Genomic DNA, 20,763 nt, shown 5'->3' on the forward strand with positions numbered 1-20,763 from the left:
TCTCTTGTCAGTTGCTGAGATCTGCACTGCTCATTCTAGTATGGAAAATGAAAGAATTCACTAACTTTGGGGTGGGGAGAGCAAGACTTGGTTGTTAGTGAAGATGAGGAAAAGGCTGGCTGGGTTGGTGGTTCCTTCTGCCCTGTACACATACTCATGGATTCCAGCCTTAGCCCTGCACAAGTTTTTTTTTTTTTTTAAATTGGATGCTCCATTTTCAGAGAGTGATCTAAAAATATATGACTGCATGCCTGTGGCTGTAATGTGTATATAAATCTGAAACCACAAAAGAAAGTGATTATACTATGCTCAGGAGCACGGATATACCCAAAAACAAAACTAAAGGTCCCTTTCTATCCTGTGTATCAGGAGGTGGCCTATGAAGACATTAAGTGTAGGTAAATGTCGTCAGAGTTGATTTCATGAATGAGCAGAATAAGTTTTCTTCTGCATGAGGAGTTTAAAGAACATCAAAGAAGACTGTTTTTCAAGCATGTTCTTTTGCTTGGCCTAAAATGACATCTCTGGTAAAGCTAAACCTATAAGAATAAAAGCAAACACTGATTAGGGTGTTCTCTCATTGTACTAGGCAGTGCACTTAGCCTTTTACAGGTGTTAATCCCTATACTACATGTGAGGACCATATAAACCAGGCACAGCTATTATTATGATTTAATAGATGAAGAAAGTAAAGATAATGGAGATTTAGTAACTTCTCCAAAGGCACACTCATGGAAAGAAAATGCTATCTGATTCCACAATCTATGATCTTAACTACCATATTATGAGGCAGTGTGTATAGTGCTTAAACACATGCATGGCTTCTAGAGCCAGACTTAGTTTGAAATGGAGCCATGCCCATTACCAGCTTTTTAACTGCAAGTGAGCTAGTTAACCTCTCTGTGCCTCAGTTTCCTTCTGAAGATAATTTTACCTACCTCATAGGGATGCCGAAAGGAATCAATGGTTAATTGCTATAAAGCACTTAAAACAGTGGAGGACTTTGGCGCATGTTAGTGATGTATGTATGTGCTGTATCATACTATACTGCTGCTCATAATCTTCATGGTGAATGTATGTTCTTTAACAAATGAAGAGAGTACTACAAGTTACGTGCTCAACGAATCAGCCACTTACATTAATATGTATAGGTCTATCAACCGATCACATCGCACACCTTAAATAAATACAATTTTTATTTGTCAATCTTATCTTAATAAAGCTTGGGGAAAAACGATTGGTGAGATATGACTTGGGATTGGGGAAAATTAATTACGGTGCTTATGTTAATAATAAAGATTGGCAAAAAAGATTGGGCTAACCAAAAGAAAATATGAAGGCGCCGGGCTTTTAGAAGAGAGAAAGGAAGAGAGCAAGGGCGGTGGATGGCAAATTTCTTCTGTAAAGAGCCAGAGAGCAAATACTTTTTACTCTCCAGGCCATAGGATCTCTTATAAATTTTTGGGTTTTTTTTCTCAAATGAGGAAGGGGGTGTTACTGAACCCAGTGGTAGAAGTCAGAGATGTTGCTAAACATCCTGCAATGTGGAGGACAGACTTGCACAGAAAAGAATTATCAGGCTACAATTATTAATAATGCTGCTGTTAAGAAATTCCACTCTAAGTGTCTAGTATTCCTGCAATTCCTAAATCTCAGCTCTCATCAAACCAAATTCCTACTAAAACAACAAAAAAAAGTCATTAGTGGCCTGTGAGACAGAGTGCAAACTTTTTTAGCTCCATCTCTATTTTTCCCTTCTCCAGCCTGAAGTGCACTCCAACAAATTGTCAAGCTCTGTGCTCTAGCCACATCGAGACTACTTGAGTTTTCCTGAAAACACCCACTGCTTTTCTACGTCTTCACCTTTGTTTGTGTTTTCTCCCTTCCTGGAACATCCTTTGACCCTATTCTCAACTAACAAAGTTCTTCTCATCTTCCCAATGGAGCTCAAATTCCACCTTCTCTTTTAAGCCATGAGTTGAATCTCCCTGAGTGCCCACAGCACTTTCTGTGCACTAATACTAGGGCAGTGAATAGAATCTAAACCTGTACATTACTTACTAGCTTTTCCCACTTAAACTCTCAACAGTAGTTACCTTTAATATGTTCTTTGGGTTCCCAAGTTCCAATACCAGACACCTTTAATACATTTCCTGTGTTCCTTAAGCCTCTGATCGTATCTGCTTCCTTTAAGTGCTTAACACCATGCCTGGCACAGAACCGTGAAACTGAACACCCATTGTTTGGAATAATGAAAGGAAAAGCTAAGGAAGAAGACTACAGTTTGATTCAAGACACGAAACATTATGTGCTTTAAATTTTATGAAATCTGTTCTTTGAAACAATTTTCAATCTGCTATTGAAAAGGAATCATTTTTCATTTTCCTAGATTCCTGTCCCCTGGGAGATGGCAGAGACAACCAGTATAGATAAGGTATCACTAAGCTGAGGAGAATGGCACCTGCTCCTGCCCCATCCTTCTCCACCCTGAGTGATCTGCACTTGCTGGGAGTCAGGAAGGCAAGCAAGGAGTTTCTTATCACCCAGAAGTGGGCAAGATTTGTCCTCCTCCTGCAAGAAGGACCAGGAGAGACTTCCCTAGCGGTCCTCCCCATTGTTCTATGAGGACATTATCTCTGATGCCAAGAAAATCCATTTAGTGGTTGATTTTTTTTTTCTCCTTATACATGTTGGTAACCCTAGTGTCAGGTAAACCTTGGCTATCGTAGCAACTTATTCTTAGGCAAGCAACTCACCATCTTCGAGCCTCACTTTTTATAGCTACCAAATAGAGATACGGACACTAATGTTGTTGTTAAGAATATATAGCATTAATAAAAAACCAGCATAGTGTCTGTTAGCAGGGGCTTGACGAATGGTAGTTAATTCTATTTTTAATAAGAAGTCTCTGCCCTGACTGAGAAATTCATGGTTAAATCATCCCAATTGTTAGGCTGATTATTGGAAATATTTGTTAAGTCCCCGCCAAGAGCCTAAGAGTGAGCTGGATATTAAGGAAGTAGGATTTCATCTCTGCCTCAAATATCTGGAAGTTTGGTGGAACATGGTTCACGCACAATGCAAGACAGCGTTTGAAGCCAATTGTTTGAAGTGCAAGCATCTAGTACTTTAGGCTTTAAGAAAAAGTGAGGTCAGATGGAGCAAGGGCCAGCAGAGAAAGCTTTAGGGAAGAAATCCGAGTGCCTATGACCTGAAGGCTGAGGAAGCGCCGGATAGGAGGGAACTGGAGGGAGGACCGTACTTACCTTCAACCAGCCAGTAAATGAGAAATGACTCACAGAAGAGCCTCACCTCGAAGGAGGCCAAAGTCATATCCATTTTCTCAGAGAGAAAGTCGAAGTTTCCAAAGCATTTCAAAAAGAAAATTAAATGGATGCTACACTATTTATGATCCAGCCACTTTCAAATATGATTCCATTAAGTGCCTTTTAAAGGTTTCTGCTATCACTCTCAGAAGCTCATGGAAAGGACTCTTTGTGGTTTGACATCCCTTTTCATTTACTCCAGAGGTAAATGCACCATGAAAATTTCCATATGTTGATCTTCTCCTATACATATTTATGCCAACAGTTTCCTTTTTAACAACTTTCAAAACATATGCTCTTTTCCAAGTTATTTCCCCGAAAAGCGATGCAGCAATAACATGATTCATGGATTATGGGAACTGTGCAAAGTTATAGAGGCAGGTGTGACATTTCTACTTAGTAAAAGTCATTGTCCCAGAACATATCAAATGGCAAGAGTCACCCACTGGCTTGAGATATTCACATTGTTCTATTAGAGTCTGTGATAAACTTATCTCTGCTGAAGCAGACTGTTGGTTTTAGCAAGAGATTGTTACTACAGCCATTTGTAATATAAAATTCATCCTAATAAAAAACATAGGAGTAGGAATGAAAGACAACTGATAAAAGCAAAGTCACAAGGTTGAAAGCTCTTAATTTCCATATCCTCCCGATCACTTTATGGAATTGGATATACAGAGAAGTAAAATTAAATAACACAAAAATATTTGAGTTTGCAAATAACAGGACAGGAATTTCCTGAAAATACATTGTGAGCTTTTTGTAATGAGACTCTCCCTTCCACCCGAAGACTTAATTTGAGTTTTAGAATTTACATACATTATATTAATAGTTTGGGATAATTTTAAAAATATGTTTTAGAATGCATATGCATGACAGGACAAAAAAGCAGGTAGCATTTATCAAAATTACTGAATGACTCATGTCCATACTTCCAAAAGCCATAATAAAACCTCCCCTCGTTCTGGACGCACTTATACTGACCACATAAAGATTTTCCAGGAAGTTTTATTTTTAGACAGTCCCACATTGTTATGCTTTTATATAAAAACGTGCACATGAGAAAGAGAGCTTGACCAGCAACAGGGGATGAAGATCCCAGTCTATGATCTGCCCGTTGGACATTGTTTGTACTTCTGCCACATTTTCATCCTTGAAATGAGGATGTGAGCTAGAGAAATTTCAAGGTCCCACCGCCATCACCGATTTCTAGTCTAGGTCGAAAAGAATCAATAAAAATTAACAATGGCCGGCATGTAAGAAGTGCTCTCCGTGTGTTAGGCACCGTGCCGAGCATCTTCCATGCAATTTCTGACTTAGAACTCACAGGGCTCTTTGCGAGGATCAATGAGTTAATACATGGAAAGCACTGAAAACAGCACCTGGCTCGTAATCGCTAAATTTTTTTTTTTTAAGGATAAAAAGAGAGAAAAAGACTCATTTAAGAAGTACTATTATTTTCTCCATTTTATTATTTCCAATCCATTTTCAGGAGAGGAAAATAAGATTGTAGAGAGGTACCATTATCTGTCCACAGTTACTCATGTTAGGTTGTGAAACCATGACTCCAGTCCAAAGTTTAGATCTAACTGGTGTTTATAAATCTAAAAATGAGAAAGTCGTGCAACCATGGATCAACGAGGATGGCCATTCTTTCTTCAACAAAATAATCATGAGGTGTTTTTGTTTTTGTTTTTGTTTTTTTAAGTATTGTGTTTTGTTGATACAAGTACAAGAGAACTAGAAGTAATGGTAAGCTAGAACTTATTAGTGACACATACAGGATCCGGATTTATAAGATGCTTGTGTTCCAGGTTCATGCATTGCTGAGTAGTTAGTTACAATCAAAGCTTGTTTCTCATTTTAGTTCATGTGACTTCTAAACCAGAAATATATGGAATAAAAACTTAGATTTGCTATTCTTATTAAAATTTCTAATAAAGTTATTTTCCACTACCAAAAAAAAAAAAAAAAAGAGGGGAGAGAGTAAGGTTCTAATCTCAAAAAATGAGCTTCCTTTCTTCTTTTATTTTTTCACCCAGTGATTATTCCATTGACTTCTTCCAATTCAGATCTATAAATCAAAACTCTATGAATATACGGAAAAGGAAGAAAGGGGTACATTTTGCCAGAGAATTGAGGAAGGCTTTTCAGAAGACGTGCAGGTCGACTACGGTGTTGATGAGTGAGGAGCTCACTAGATATCTAAGGGGGAAGAGAGTTGGGGGGTGGGGGGGTCAGGGATCCCAGACAGAGCATCTCTCTACAAATTATAGATGACAATAAACATGGTCTTTTTGAGATGGCAAGAAGTTCAGGATATGGCTGCAGGCTGTTGGAGGCGCCATGAGGGCTTGATGCTGTTTAGGACTGGGAGCGGGGCATTGCTAGATGACAAAAGTTCATTTTAAGCCATTAACTAAAGGGTTTGAGTTGAGTGGGGAATCTATATGAGAAAGTAAAACAGATTTGGAAATGAAGGGTGTAGTCATTCTATTGGGCACAAATTAGGGGAGTTCAGAGGGTGTCTTGGTTATAAGGGATCCGTCTTATACTCTGAAGACTTGCGTATCTCCTTACGATTTGAAAAACAATTTTACTATCACTGCTCTGTAACTCAGGAACCATAGGAATTTACATCACTTATCTGTGAAGCTTGCTCTACAGTGTAATAGTGACCATCCAGCCTGCAGCATCTGCTATATCTGTGGCCAGAAAAACTCTTTCATTTCCTTCTCCTGCTACATCATGACCTGACGCAGCTCTTGTTTATCTGCGAACATCAGATCCAGAAGAATACCACGTTTGCCCCGCTTCTAGGCTGCTTCCTAATCCTTCCCATTCCTGCTTCATCCCTGCTTTCATTCTGTCTTTTCATTCGCTTTTCTGTTTCCCTTCTTTTCCCCCTTCTTCCCTCCCTTCCTTCCTTCCTTCCTCCTTCCTTTTCTCGTTAGGAAACATTTAATGGGAGGTTTCTTCGTGGCAGAGGCTGCATTGCGCAATGTAGATTAAACAATACATAAAGTCATACTCCTATCTCTAAAGACACTCATTATACGATGGGAAAGAAAAAATTAGTTTATAATTTTCAATAAAAGTCTATCATAGGAGAGTATAAGATTAGTCTTTACAAAATTGTTTACTTTCCTGGGCATTTACCCTATGAGAACCTATAGGTTTTATGTTGCCACAAGTTTCTATGATGGTGCTGCATATCTTACCAAGTATATATCTACATTAAAATCATATTCATTCAGTGTCTTCCTCCTACATATCTGTGGATAGTGGGAGAGAATTGTCATCGATGATATGTTGGCAGGATTTTGGATTTCCCGTCCCAGTGTCTCCATGACGTCAAAATATTTATCTACATTTTTTTTAGCTGATTACCATCCGAAGAAATTAAAGTCAAGCAGATATAATCACCCCCATTTTCCAGATACGGAAATCTGGAAAAATTAAGGGACTTGGTGTGCGTTTCGTTTCCTATTCTACTTAGTCCCCTGTACCCTCTGAATGGTCTTTAGCTTATATTTCAAAAATGGCTTTCAAAGGTGATCTTTAGAAAAATAAATTCCTGGAAGAACATACAGTATTTTGCAGATATGACAAAAGTACATGCAAAAAATAAAATTCCAGATTCCTACATGATACGCCAATACTATGTATGTCTATATAAGTATTATTGTCAGGAAATACTAGGTAAGAAATGAGTTTTTGTTCACTAGTTTTGCTGTATATTTTCTTTTTAGTTCAAATAATACATTCCAATATTATAATTTATAAGATAATACCAAATTTTTAAACATCTACAACTATTACAAAGAGTTTTTATTTTCTTATATTCCCCATTTTGTTCCATTCAAATATGTTTTATATGAATGAAATCATACTCTTTGTAAAATGTTGCTTAATATTTTTTCATGGTGATTTCTGCATTGTACAATGTTCACATTTATCATACTTAATACCTATAACCCTGCTCTCTAGTAAACTGATGGATTTAATTAGTTTTATAGTGTTGGATGAAGGCATAACATTTTTTTTCTTTTAGTTGTGTTAAATTATTTCTTTATAGTAAATTTCCCCATTAGATTGTCAACTTCTTTAGTTTTGCCTTATTAATCTTTGTAGGTCAAGTGCCTGACAGAGTTTTAGGTATACAGTTGGTACTCTCTGAAAAATAAATAAATTAATTAAAACAAAAATAATTATTGGGTAAAAGGGTATGAATGGCTTTTTAGCTCTTAACATCCGTTCCCCTATTATTTACCTAAGTAGGCACACAACTTTCAATGACATAGTAATGTTTCTTCACAGTGGGACTAGTGGCTGTTACAATTTTTACAATTTCACTGATTTTATTGTTGTTAGTAAAAAAAAGTTGCTTTCATTTGGGAGTCTTGATTTCTATTGAGTTAGTTTTTTTCTTAAAATTTTAATGTGTTTTCTTGCATACTAATTTTTCTGTCTAAAAATCATCTCCTTTTAAGACAGAATCTCCTTGAAGTGTTTTTCATCAACAAATATTTTTGTCTGTCTAGAAGGAGAAAAGGAGGAGGATCATTCAACTTTTCCATTTCAGGGAGTTGATTTTAAATGTGTTCCATTCAGGAATGCCATCTTGACTAGACCCGACGGCAAGGAATTTATAAGCATATCAAGTTCACCTTTTCAAAAGAGACGCTGCAAAATGAAGTTAGGATATTCATGTATATTCAGAACTTTTAAACTTTGCTCCCAGCATCAAATGCCAAAATACTATACAGCACATAAACATCTTTGTTCTGCTGGAAGTGATATCGCCCAGGTCAAAATGTCTCCATGGCATATATTTTACTCAGGAAATAGTTTAAGGAACTAACATGGACCCACCGTCCCAGAAGCTAAAATGAAGTGCCTTCGCTGTGAAAAAGCACAGGGTTTCTCTTTGTTTCTAGGTATTCTTAATTTTACCTTTTACTCTAGCATCTTATAAGGAGTTTTAGAGGATATATTTAGACAATGAAGCTCTTAAATCTATACTGTTTTGTTATTTACGAGAATAAAACTCCTACAAGAGGAAGGAAACAAACATGAATTGAGAATGTCCTTCGTATTAAACACTAGGCACTTTGTTGTTATTTAATCTTCTCAATATTTGAGGTATGTGTTATTGCTGAGCAGAATAAATAAATTGCCAAGGTCACGTACTTATTATAAAAAAAGGCTAGATAGAATTTCATCCAGTTCTCTCTGACTCCAAAGGCCTAGACTTTTCCACTGGCTGTCGTGTTAGATATAGTTTTAATTTCTGAGGCTAAATAATCTGAAAATTTGCAAAAGTGAGCACCACCATTTTTCTGTCTACACGATGCAAGCTGTGATTCTGCCCAAGGAAATCCTGTTCAATTCCACCCTCAAGACATATTTCTTGTTCTGCATTCCCGGTTTTTTTCCCAACTATTTCTGTTAACATTCAACATCACAGAATATTTAAATCAGAAAAGGTTTCGAAGGTCGTCTATTATACCCTATATAGCTTTGATATTGTGAAATCTAAGTTTTAGGATTTACTCATGGTCTTCATATTCTTATGATATTTCAATTTGAGAGTGAGATTTGTAGAAAAAAGTTGTTCGTGAAATATTCTGAACCACAGAGAAGGTCATGACTCTTTTTGTAATGAACAAGTGAATAAAATAACAGCATGCTTATTTTCCTCATTTTTTTTTTTTTTTTTTTTTTTTTTACTGCTGGAGGGTGGTTCCAGCAGTATACAGATTTTTAAAGGCACCAGGCACTGCGACAGTGCACTACGTAAGAAGAAATACCCTTTTTGTATCTGGACGAGGGGGCAGTGACTTGCTTCAAGGCAGGACATGAGGAAGGGTACACTGTAATACCCTGTGGACCTTTAATGTAGACCAGTATATTTTTCTTATCAAAGAAGCAGGTCAGAGGTTAAAAGAAGGAAAGATTCGAGACATGAATAAAAATGCTTTCTGTATATTATTGTTATCTAAATTTGATTCGATCAGATCATTTAAACTCGCAGCATTTTGTTTCACAAAGTGTCCAGTTCTCTCTTCCTGACCGTAGCCCACAGTCAAAGGCTCTGCTCCAGCGCACCTCACCCCACCTGCTGCGTGTGCTCTGCCCTGCACCTTGTCACCCTCTAAGCTGGGACAATGTTTACAACCTTGGAGACTAGGATCAGAGGTCTTTAAACAGTAACAGCAAATACAAGGCAATAAAGTAGTAAAAACAACAATAATAATAGACAAATATGTAATAGAAGTCTGCATTAAGTGACTTTTCTCTGAGAAATCTGTACAACTAATTCAGATCAGCCCTCTGGATTCTGTCACATACTGAATGAGAAAACGCTTTGTTTTCTAAAACCCTCATTGGTCAACGCCGATTCCAAATTAAGAACTCCTAATTCATCTGAGAAGATGGACCTGCTCACTCAAGCATGTTCCTCCTGCAAAGAGCAAGGGGAAATATGGCCTAAGGGCTTTCTGTCTCTCTTAGGGTCTGCTGCAGCTTCCCCCTCACAAGAACAAACACTCAGGACTCGGCATTTCCGCTTCCCTTCCACCGAGGCATGTGAAGAGCACTAACACAATAAGAAACCACCAAAAAATTCCAGGCAAACCGCCGGTAGCTTCAGGGGGCAGTGTTTGGCCTGGCTGTACGTGCTGGCTAAAGGACAGTTCAGGAAGGCGGCGGGGAGGGGGTCAGAGTTCTCATTCTTCTCCTCCTGTCCTTCCTCTGGATATAAAGAATTCCATTCAGCTATTAATTATTAGCTTCTGATAGTTCGTGGGTCTGTGATCACAAGGATAAAATAAAGTCTCATATCCTTTATATCAAAATGTACATTTAAAAATAATATGGAGCTTTTCTTTTTGAGATGCAAAATGTAATTAGTAATTAGTAATTTTGAATAAATATTGCTTTTTTTTTCTGCTTTTGTATTATTTTTTCTTCTTGTTTTTTTTTTTTTTTTTTCCTTCTTCAGCCTATCTTTGCCATAGGTGCTAAAGAAGAGTAAAACAATCTCAGGCTGGGCTGTAAAAGAGAGAACTTAGGAGATGGGAAGGCCAGAGCAATCAGCTCTCAATAGCTCATTTTCAATTCTATCAGATTCAAAGCAGTAAACACTCATTGGGCGTCCATCTCTTTGAGGTAGGCATTAGGTACAGACTGGCAGGCACGGAAGGCACTGGAGGAAGGAATGCACACATACATGGACATCCTCTGAGAGGAAACCAGTGCAATTTGATTAGGATTATAAGCTAGGAACATACGCTAGGCTCTGGGAACACACATGTGGAAGCAATTCTTTCTGCCTGGAGGGTTCCCAGGAAGCTCATTGCTGAATGACTGGACTCGCCCTGGCTGTACAGGATAATAGAGCGGTAGCTTTCAAACTTTTTCTGCTTTACATGGCTATCCTGAACACACAAACACATGCATGTTTAGACAAGCTTTACAAAACAATACTTTCTCTTACTGTGTGTGATGCACTTACATTTTTTTCTTCTATTCTGTTCCCATTATTTGGATGCTGGTTGAAATCCATATATTTGAGTTTTCTTGACCAATTAATGGATTGCAAACTCAACTTAAGAAATCCTAGAATAGAGCATGGGCTTTGGAATGACGCAAAATGGGTTCTAAATCCTGGTATGGACAACTAGTAGTCCTGAGACTGACCCTCACTATCTATAGGAAAGGTGTAAGGAGATGCTACCTACTTGACCAGGTGGTTGTTAGCATTAAGCTTATTATACTGAAAGCTCAAAAGATGGATCAGGCAAAGCACTGGAGAGGGGCATCACAGGCCCACTGACTGGTTTGGTAGATTCATCTTACCACTCAAAACAAGGTATATTCAGATGACTATTACGCCTGAAAATTTACATACAGAGTGCAAGGCGGAAATGAAAAATAAAATAGTTTAGCAAGGCCCTGGACCAGGCTATTATGTGTGTATGTTTGTTTGCATGCCAATGAGTGTACACGTACACACATGTGAGTATGTACTTGTGGGTGCACTGGTGTGCGTATGTATGTGTGAGTTTGTGCATGGGGCGTTTGTGCGTGTGTTTCTCTATGTGAGTTGAGGGGAGGGTGAGAAGGCCGGCGTCAGTACAGGGACTGAATTTAATTCCCGTTATTCAGCAAGCTCTTAACCAGTCCCACTGAGCTTTTCTTAAGCGACCGGATCACATCTTTCCTGAGACATTCCTCTTCTCGGTAGACTAAACTCTCTGTGACCTTGACACAGTCACCTCCCCTTTCTGGGTTTGATCTTCCTTACATATATATACTGAGTATATTAGATAGACTGGGCGAATAAGTTTTTAAAAATCTTTTAGAGAAGTGGTAGAAAGCTTTGTCAAGCATAGTCTTCAGGAGGCCGATATTGGAGAGTAAAACAGAGATTTAGAGACGTAGTTAACATTCGTTAGCACTTAGTGTGTTCCCATCTCTGTGCAAAATGCTTTATACTCATTAACTCGTGTAAGACTCATGGCATTCCTCTAATAGGTTACTATTATCGTTATCCCCATTATACAGATATCTTGCTCAAGTTTACAGCATTAGGGAATGACGTGGCTGGGATTCAAAATTAGATGCAAATATATCTATATACATATCTCTCTATGGCCCTTCTGCAGAAACTCAGGAATTTGCGGACTGTGACTGAAAAACCCCTCAACTTAGACGATCTATCTCTGAGTCACTTTTTTGCTTGAGCAAACAATAACTTTATCATTGACTTTATGAGCCTATAAATGAACAACTAACCTCTAAGCTCTTTTTACATCCAAGGATACGTACATATATACACACATACACACATTAAATATATATATGTTCACATAAACATATATTAATATATGTATTTTATATGTGAATATATTTACATATATAAATAAACACCACGTGATGAATATATAATATATAAATACATATGATATATAATATGCATATATAGTATACAAATAAACATTATGTATATAAAAATATACATGATGAACTAAATGAATGTTTCCATAACACAAACATCAAAAGCACAATAGGTCTACGATACAGCTAGGACACTAATCAATGCCATTTCCTCTGTGCTTTAGAAATGCCCCTGCCTCTATCTCAGCCAAGACTGGAAAAGAGCCACACTGGGGAGTGATCTTCACACCTAATCAAGCTTCCGTTTTGCAAGTTAAGATGAATTATAAATCCCAGATAATAACTCAGCCCTCAAGTCCCATTTATTGATCCTCGTCCTTGCCATTACCCAGCGCAGTCTCTCGGGGCTGAGGGCACAGGACTTCCTGTTTGCAGTTCCAGGGTAGCAGTTCTGAGACACATTAAAGGGGATTTATTTTCACCGAAACCCATGCTTAGCTCCAGGGGAACATGGTTGTTAAATGTGATGCATATTTACTATTGTGCCTTGCAAGAGGATTAGTGAAGGAGGACATTATTTTAATTTCTTCCATGTGGCTCTGAGAGCTGGTGGTTAATTTCCTCTCTATACTTTAAGAGGACATTGTGGTTAAAGAGTTAAAGGCTAATTAGGCTCCCTGTCAAAAGCAACAAAACTCTGGCATGGATGGATTTCCTCTGACAAAAACACCTTCTATTCCAAGGCTCCCTCTTGGCCTAGTTTCCAGCCTCTGATTGGAGTTCGCCCCGAGTGAAGTCTGCATAGAGAGGACAGGAGCTCTGTCTCCCAAATGCTCGGTATTCAGGGAGTCCAAGGTGGCATTTGCATTGAAAGCAGCTTGTGATTTTCTGTGTGGTTTCGGCCAGTGGAGAGGATGGGAACCAGGCTAGATAGCTATGATGAAGAGTGCCCTGTAGGAGAGTCAGGTGAGCCAGTAATTCATTAGACTCCCTTTATATATCTTTATTACAGGAGGTTAATGAAACAAATTGTTGTTTTTTCCCCCTGTTTAAGGATTAGGGAAAATGGATTTGAACCTCCAAGATCACTGTGTGTGGCTGTATCTTTCTCATAATATTGTTAGGAGGATAATGAGACAAGCCTGCAAAGACTTTGGCTCTGTGCTTGGCACATAACGGACTTCTACTACCAGTTAGTTTCCTCATTCTCTCCCTATGCACCCACAGTGGCCTTAGTTTTCAAGGACTCTCATTAAAAAACCAGGTTTTCAACTTATGCCCTAATAATATTAAACATAATAGTAGGTAACACTTGCTGAGTCCTTATAACTACAAGTCTAAATACTTCATGCACACCGATTTATTTATTGCTTTATTTCATCTGCCCAAACATGTTTTCAGAGAAAAATAAGATATAACATTAATTAAATGCTTACTGTTCTAAGAAATACATTACTTCTGTTATCCTCATAACATTGCAAAATAGACCCCATTATTTTTCTCAGTGTTAAAGATGAGTAAACTGAATCACGGATGGATTATATCATTTACCTACAGTCACAGAACAAGCCCTGGAATTCAGACCCAGGCAATGGGGTCCCAGAGCTCTTGTTCTCGCTCCAAAGGTCATGCTCCTTCCTTTCCCCCTAAGATTTCTTGTTGCCTTGAAAGTTAAATTTCCCTCATTTGTAAAACTGGGCGAACGCAACGGTACCTACATCAAACAGTCATTGTAATGATTGTCTAAGATAGTAAACTTGAGAATCCTTTAAAAACGATAACATGATATGTAAGTGCTAGATGCTATTGTAATTATGGGAATGATCACAGTAAAACCATAAATTAATAAAGACAGCTGTTGAGCACATGATGAGTTTATGGAAAAGGGAAAGACAAGACTAGCATTTGTTGATTGCCTACCAGCCTACTATGAGCTATTTTTTAAAACTCATATTACCTCATTTTGATATTTTTATCCCCAATGTCTTAACAAAACAAACAAACAAACAGAAGCTCAGAGAAAGTTCAGTGCTGTGTCCATATGACTCATCATGGGAAAAGCACAGGCTGAGTTACAAGTCAAGTTCGACCAAGTCTGAGACCGACCGTCTTTCCATTTCATAATGATGATTCATGAGAACAAAGGAGATTTATCTACCCATCACGATTCAGGCATGTGACGCCCGCTTTGCTTCTCTTCCTTAAAGTAAATTGTGAATGAAGTTATCCTTTGGAGTACGGTACTATCGAAAACAAAATCTTTCTCCCTAAGGTTTCTCGTTGCCTTGAAAGCTACATTTTCCAGCCAGGTTTGCATCATACATATGTCTCTTATTTGGAGATTCGAGATTTGGTCTATCTGGATCATTTGTTAAAAGATTGGACTCGTTTTACACACTTGAGGTTCAGATCTGGTGCTGGCAACTCACCTAAAGACAAATTTCCAGGGAAGGGAAATGAGTCCCACATGCAGCTAGATTTCAAGGCTGAGTAGAGTCACACACAAGAAGTACCTTAAAAAACCCTCTGTTCTAATGCCAAACATGAGATTCAGAATAAACCTTGAGTTCAAGTCTTTGCTCTGGCTTTTACTATGTGATTATAAGCAAATAATATCATTTTAAGCCCTCATTATCTCATGGGAAGGGATTATTAATCTGCCTTATAGGATGAAATAAAATGGTAGATGTTACACAGTAGGCGCCCAATAAATGTTCATCTTCTTCCTACCAGTTCCCTTCTAGATTGTAGTTTTGGATGCATGAAAGTGAAGACAAATTCATTACTATTTTTCTGGGACCCAGGAGCAACAGGATAAATGTAAGTCTGTAGTAGAGGGCTAGAGAACGTTCCATAGAGAATAGTTAGCTTCTTTGTAGGGCTTAAGGGGACAAGGTGCACCTATTAAGATGCCTGATATATATACACACACCACATAAAAGAACAGCCTTTAAATTTCATTAATTCTGGAGTTCAGGGGAGAAAAACCGTTGGGCCAATGTAGTGAGTAAAATAACGGTAATATACAAGACGGGAGTCGGGAAAGGTGAACTTACCTTTAGTTTCATGACCTTTCCTGTACCTCAGTGGGCATCGTCATGTGATCCTTGAGCCTGAAGTCATCCTTCTCTCTTGGATGCAGTTCACGCAGAGGACGCTCTAGGCAAAACAAACAAGCAAACATTTTTACTCACAAATGTGATTTCTGATCTGAACGCCTATCTTTTCTTTTTCTCATTAGATGAGGAGTCTATTGGTCGACATTTATTAACAAAGTTGATGTGATGTAGAGCAATCAGGAGACACTCCAACCAAATTAAACTTCCAGGTCCTGAAACAGTGCAAACTCTTTTGTGCCTCGGGGCCTTTGCACATGCTTTTCTCCCTATTCAGGGAGTACCACGCTTTCCCCACATTGCTCATCTTCACTTGGCTGACTCATACTCATTCTTTAGGCCACATATATTCAGAGACTTGTTCTGTGACTCCACTCATGACCCCAGACTAATTTGTGCCCTTGTCATACGTTTATACACATTTAACATTGTACTGTCTCAGCACGCTACGCAGTTCTAACTCTTTGTTCACTGTATTTCCCTCCCAAGTATTCTGGAACCTCAGTGGGAACTTTGTCATGCTCGCTGCTGTATTCCAGTGCTCAGCACCATATGTAGCATATAACGCACACTCAAAAGATGTTTATTAAATGAGTTCATAACAGAGAGATCGAGTATGTGACAGTGGATGAGTCGAGTCAGTGTGATGTAGCGGGCAGAATGCTGCACGGGAACCGGAACGCTCTGGGACCATTCTTAACTCCGACTTGAACTAGCAAAGTGACCCGTAGGCCACTTTAATTTCTTATGCCTAAAGAAGCTTATGCTGTTTCCTCAAAGGACTGTGGGAATTAAGTCGAGTGGCTGGTGTTAGGTGGATGCTCGATTAAAAGTGAGTTCTTTCCCAGTGCAAGAGAAATCGTTGATGGGGATAGTAACATCGCCAGTGGTTCAAAAACCAGCTGAGCTGGCAGAGGCCCGTGGTCAAAGTCCCCCTCTCCAGGTCTGCTAACCAGAAAGAAGCTATTAAAGATAAACGTGAATCACAAGAAGCTGACTCAGAAGGTGGTGGTCTGAAGCCAGGACCTGTGTCCTCACTTTTTCACTCTGCACAGGGCTGTGGATCTCCATGGGGGCGCGGATGCCCACTCGGGGTGAGAAAGGCCTCCTTCAGGAGGGCTCCAGCTCTGGCATTGGTAACCCAAACCATAAAGCTGATTCATTTTCAGTTCCCAAGGCTTTGGAGCAACATATAGGAAGTGCCATGGTCTGGGCAGAGGTACACACCCTCCTTTCTCCGCTGCAACAGCTTTGGTGTTCCAAGGAGCCCTTGCAGGTATTGAAGTGCTCCTTGAGTTTTGTTGCAAATATGAATATTATGCAGACACCTAAACACTCCCCGCTAGCACTAGGCGGAAGATTCTTGCACATAATCTGCAGATGTGCTGTTCCATGGCAATACTTCAACAAAAATTTGCAGAGACAAAATGGTAAATTCAGGGGCCGGTAGCTTCTGGCAGTCTCTTGCCCGAGAGATGCTTTCCCTAGCTCTGGATTCCAACCATGATACATAAAAGGGCTGAATGCTAGAACCTTAGCAAATAATGCTTCTATGGGGTATGGGTGGGGCCTGGAGAATATGCCACCCAAATGGACCTTGGCAGGCAGGCTCCCATGAGTTGCTCTTGGCCGGCCCAGCTCACGGGGAAGTGTGAGTTCCTGCTTGCTGTGGATGCCTGGGAGTCTGTGCATTCTTTTATTTATTACTTGCTCTGATGCAGGATTTGGAGAAATTTACAGCAACTCTGCATTTCATGTAGCACTTTTAGTCTGTACAAATCTGTCGTAGGGAAGAGATTGAACTTTGAGGTGAGACTAAATATCGAGCTTAACTCTCAGCTTTCCACTTCCCAGCTGCGAGGCCACAGATGAAGCACTTTACCTCTCTAAGCCTCAATTTGCTCATTCTGTAAAAACAACTCATTTTGGGGGTGTTGTTTTGGAGCTTAAACGAGACAACATATATGAAATGCTTCTCATCCCCTTCCTCCTGCTCCTTCCCCCCTCCGCCCCTCCTTTTCCTTCCCCTTCTCCTTCTCCTTCAAGAATTACTTAGAAAATTTTTCCAGATGTAAGATTAATCAAAGGCCATTGTTTTCTCCTAGGGAATACGAGAACATTTCCAAGTCTTAAATGTATTTGATATTTATAAGTTATAACTTTTTTTAAATTTTGCATTCATACCTGTGACTTCTCTTTTTCCTTAGGGCCTGCCAACTTATGACACCAGGAATAACAGAAGTACATCTTTTAAGTTTTGTTACTTACATCTTATTTATAAGACTCTGCCATAAGGCTTATGGTAAAATCACATATTCAGTGTGATCGATGAACATGAACACTGAGAAGAGAAGTTGAGTTCTCTGCTAAGGAGGCTGAAAAGGCTCTGGTCAGTTGCCCAGCCTGCAAAAGCCTCTGAGGAAGAGAGATTAGACTCAGGATGGGACCGGCTCAAGGGAGTGAGGAATGAGAGTAAAGTTCCCTTGATGGAGCAAAGAATATCTACTCTGAATATCCTAACGTTTATTCTCCTGAATTTCCAGGAAGTGAAGAGCATCCTCAGCCAGGATTATTGGCGCCATTCTCTAAGCCAATTATGTGTGGTCATTGATACTACAATGTCAGTACAATTTCCTCAAACTTAAAAACAATGAATTAATTCAGTGCTCAATAAAAAGATATCTTCTACCAATATTGTTTAGTCCAAATTACCCTTTCTAAGATGCTCTGTTAATCATTGATGCAGAAATTTCTGGATCTCTCACTGTTATGTTAATGTATTAACTGCTGCAGAAATGTTTTAAGACAGTGTCCTTAAAATACAGCAAGGTACCATAAGTTGATCACAAGTAAAGAAGAAAAATAAGTCAAGATAAAGGGAAAAACAGATTCAGAATGACCTTTACAGTTGTTATAAAGGTGCCAAAAATTATTTCAAGCATCCCAATAGTTACTGAAAAATGAAAATGAAATAAGTAAAACAAAAAAGATAGCCATAAATGTCAATGACCGTGTAAAAACTATTTGCTATATATATGTACTAGGTACTTAGCATGCCTCCTTCCCAATCCTATCAAATCTTTGCAAAATAGCTAGTAACCTCTGTAACTATAGTAGGAATCAAAGGAACAGAAGTCTAGCCCAAGGTCATATAACTGAGGTAGGATTTGAAGCCAGAGGTGTTTTGTTTCTAAGTCTGTGTTCTCGTCCCTGAAGGATGCTCTTCCTCTTCTTCGTGTGTGGAAAAGCATCAGTGGACATATAACTTAGGCCTTTTTTGGAACTCACTGATCTCTACTTCTTTTTGCAGAAATTTAGGGAGAAAGTGTAAGGATTCAAAGTGGTTACATTAGAGGAGGACAGCCAACAAATCTACTAATTTGTGTGTGTGTGTGTGTGTGTGTGTGTGTGTGTGTGTGTGTGTTCAGCACTCGCTTCTGGGTGAAATTCAAAGACACAGAGCTTTGGCCAAGAGCCAAGGCAAAGGTCTTTTGGCCTAAGCTCCTTGAAGTTTTTAAAATTCTGTCATCTCTACCTGCCATACCTCTATGATCTCTTAAAAGAAAACCCCTTAAATCATAATTCCATAGGCTCTGAAACCTACTTGATTTTATTAACCAATGGCACCTCAATAATTTAAAAAAATTTTTTTAATTTAAATTAGTTTCAAATATACAATACATTGGTTGAACATCTATATAGTTCGTAAAACGATCCCCCCAATTGCTCCGTCCCTCCCCCTGCCCTCTAACCATCATATTAATGCTAACTGCATTCCCTCTGCTGTGCTCCCCATCCCCGTGACCAACTGTCAACTCCTCATTTGTACCTCTTTAATCTTCCACCCCATTTCCCAGTCCCCTAGTCCTCCTTCCCTCATCTGCCCCAAAAATTTTAATTAAAAAACTAATTCCATAGGCTCAAATAAAGCTTTTACCCTTAATACTATTCCCTATCAGTAGACAGGGAAGTTTGGGAAGTCGTAATTGATATCTGCATAGCGTCCTCATAATATCAACTTTGTAGCTCCCCAGCCCCCTAACTCCTAAAATATAGTCTTTCTTTACGCTTGTCAGAGACAGAATTTTGTATTTGAACAATAAATATTAGAATTTCATTGTTTTCTGTTTTGCTCATTTTGAAAAAAAGAAAGTTTCTAGTATTCTTACTGGGAGAACACTAAATCAATGGCCTGGTTCCAAGGCCTATTTTAAAAGAAGCAACCTAGTTGAAACTTATGACATGGTGCTCGTTACTTTTAGTGTCTTAGCTGTCTATTATTCAATTCTTTTCTGAAAAACATCCCTGGTAGAGATTGAGCTCTATTCATAGTGTTTGTTATCTGGCACAAAAGTGGTCCTCCTGGCCCATTTCCCTCTGTTGGCTCCCATAAGCAGTCTTCTAGTACAATCAGGAAGCAATTTGTGACCTATGTCAGCCAATGGAAGACTTGCTGCAAAATGTGGTGGCCTCTAAATGTTCAGCCAATATGAGTGTGTTGTGTGTCCTGATGCTGGGTCTGGAGCTGCTCTAATTCCTATTACTTTTCAAGCCTGGGTCTCTGCATTCGCTATCAGTTCTGTGAGACGCCTTCTAGCCTTCCGATAAACTTGTCTTCCGCTTAATTTGGTTATAGATCGTTCCCCTTGTTTGCAACCTGAACCCATGATGAGCATGGAGACGAACAATGACTGAACACTTGCTTTCCTGGCAGGTCCTGTGTCAGATGCTTTCACCCCTGCAATGACTGGCCTCCCACTGAAACTTAAGAGATTGGCGTTGTCATTTACATTTTATAGATGAGAAGCTTAAGACTGGAAAAAGGATATTAAGAAGCTGAGCTTATAGTTTACTTTTGCTGAGTATTTATTAGAGGTTAGCATTTTAAAGAACCATCTCATTTAATCTGTACAACCATCGATATTAGGTAAAACCATATTTTAATGTATCTAAGACAATATTGATTACAAAATATACTACTCTCTATGTATCACTAAGAAAGTAAAATGCCAATTAAACTAAGACATGCCATTAATTATAAAATGCATTCTGATAGCAGAGATATTAATTTCGAAAATATATTTAGAATAGATCAATTACAGATGTCATTATTCTCAGTTAAAGATGGAATAACGAGTAATCGAGGCCCAGAAGGGTTTCAGAACTTGCCCGAGGTCACACAGTTGGCACATAGTAGTAAAAGGATTCAGATCCCAAATCCACCTGGCTTCAAAGCTTGCATTTGAATTTTTCATACTTATATCATATTGCTCTAGAGTCATCTAGCCATCTAGTGGTTGGAGTGAAATTCAAACTAATGTTTGTCTCCGAATTAATAATAGGTAAAATTTAATGAGTATGTTTAATGTTAGAGATAGTGCCTGAATTGCTATTTTATTTAATACTCATAATAAATC

The 20,763-nt window shown here is 38.7% G+C and overlaps 1 long non-coding RNA gene across 2 annotated transcripts in view; it reads right to left on the minus strand.

The window, feature by feature from the left end:
- LOC107501903 overlaps nt 1-20,763 on the minus strand; it is a 570,942-nt gene that overhangs the window by 130,980 nt on the left and 419,199 nt on the right. For both annotated transcript variants that reach the window (XR_004954765.1, XR_004954764.1), the window contains exon 4: nt 15,287-15,389. This is a non-coding gene — a long non-coding RNA (uncharacterized LOC107501903). The remainder of the gene's footprint in view (nt 1-15,286; nt 15,390-20,763) is intronic.

The sequence above is a fragment of the Rousettus aegyptiacus genome, unplaced genomic scaffold (genome assembly GCF_014176215.1).
Source record: "Rousettus aegyptiacus isolate mRouAeg1 unplaced genomic scaffold, mRouAeg1.p scaffold_m13_p_15, whole genome shotgun sequence".
NCBI lineage: Eukaryota > Metazoa > Chordata > Mammalia > Chiroptera > Pteropodidae > Rousettus > Rousettus aegyptiacus.